Here is a 2180-nt window from a genome sequence, read left to right on the forward strand (position 1 = left end):
TATTCTACTTTATAATTTTTATGTTATATTGTATTTTTTATTAATGTAATATAACATATTAATATGATATATTAAATTAATAAAATATTTTGTATTAAAATAGATTATAACATAATATATTTTATTAAACATATTTGAATATATTAAACATATTTTTCAATGTTATAAAATTAAAATATTATTTATACTATACTATAATATACATTATTATTTAATATATTATATAAATAATATATTATTATTTATATAGTAAAATAATTTATAATATATTGAACATTTTATTATTAACTAATAATCATTTACAATATTATAGATTATATTTAGCTATTATACTATTATCCTACCCAAACTCAAAACTCCATACCAAACTCAAAACTCACTGCCAAACTCAAAACATCTAAAACGTGTTTTCAACTGAGTGTGGTGTCTGTTATTTTTGGGTGTATTTTACCATTAAAACAACATGGTTCCCAAACACAAGGTGTTTTTATTTTGACAAAAACATCATGAAAATGGAGGAAACACAATTTCCCAAACGTACCCTTTAAAGATTCATAAACGTTTTCTTTTTTCCATGAGATTAGGGCCCGTTTGGTTCATTTCTTTTGCCTTGGGTAGTGGGCAGAAAACCTGCCAAAAGAGCACTTTTGGCAGGCTTTCTGCCCAAAACGCCTCTTTTAGAGACGTTTTGGGCAGAAAGCCTGCCAAAAGTGCTCTTTTGGCAGGCTTTCTGCCCACTACCCAAGGCAAAAGAAATGAACCAAACGGGCCCTTAGTGTGAAATGTTGCTTTATTAAAGGAGTGTCAAATTCATTTGCAGTTTCCATTGTCAATACTGTATAAATTGTTTTATTTTTTTGGATGAAATACTGCTACCCAGTGAACAAGTCACACACTACGTTGATCCCTGAACATGTTTTCGTTTGATGTCCATTAACAAAATAAAAAATATTTTAAAGTGGGGAAAGTATAAGAAATATGCCCTCCTTTACAATTAAAAAAGATAATAACGAGTTACGTAATACTCAAAGAAGATAACGACGTTAAAGATGAGGACTAGCCGACTAGGTAATATGCATGTTACATTTATGATTTATATAATATTATCTGAGAAGAACCTTATCTCGATAGAATCTATCATATAATAAACTTCAGGAACCAATAAAAAGACTTCTCTATTTTTTGTCAAACGTGAGATGATTAGATGAATGAGATCATGCTTTTTTATATTTATTTAGCATAAAAGGAATACTTCAGCAGATTACAGGTCCAATTAGGGTTTGACAGTCCAATAGTATAATATATAGCGTATCAATTATCAAATGTTTCCAAACTTATAGAAATTCGATCTAAATTATTCATCTTAATACAATTTTGAAAAAGAACGTATCTTAACTATGTTATATTTCCTCCTCTATTTATATTATCAGATCCGATCTTGTTCACGACATCATATCATTTTAGAATATGTCCTTACATTTTTCATAAACAATATATTTCTTATTATTATGTTGTTTCTATTTCCATTTGTGACCTTAGCTTTAATTTTGAGTGTACCATTTCTACTTCTTGTAACCTCGCGTGTCAGGCTTTACAATATAAACATCAGTTTTCTGCTCTCCACTCTTACAATAAAAATGAGCTAAATTGCACTTAAATACGCTATAGTTGCACAAAACTTGCAATTTAGTGTCCTCTATTTTAAAATCGTGCAATTAATTGTCCTGCAGAATTTAAGTATTGCAGATAAATGCTCCAAAGTTTTAAAATATTGCATGTTGGTGCCCTCTTGTTTACCTAACGTTACGTAAAATGCTCCAAAGAATTTACGTGTTAATGCCCTCTTGTTTACCTACTATTGAGTATAAACACCCCGATCAATTTGTAAAAGACCTCACTTAAGTATCCTAAAATTTCTAAAAGTTACAGTTTGATACCCTCTATTTGTGTGATATTCTTAAATGCGTACAGAAAAGTTAAGCGATACCTGGGTTTTTTTAACTTTGGGATATTTATTTTCAAATATTTAAATACTTTGAGTCATTTAAGCGCACTATTCTAAAATAGGGAGCATTAAAGTGAAATGTTGGTGAAACTATAAGGCATTTTGCATGCATGTAGCCGTAAAAATGGTCTTCTACTTCTTTAAAAAAGGGGAGAGGGAGGGGGGGGGGGGGGGT

This window comes from Asparagus officinalis, chromosome 3 (assembly GCF_001876935.1).
Source record: "Asparagus officinalis chromosome 3, Aspof.V1, whole genome shotgun sequence".
Classification (NCBI taxonomy): domain Eukaryota; kingdom Viridiplantae; phylum Streptophyta; class Magnoliopsida; order Asparagales; family Asparagaceae; genus Asparagus; species Asparagus officinalis.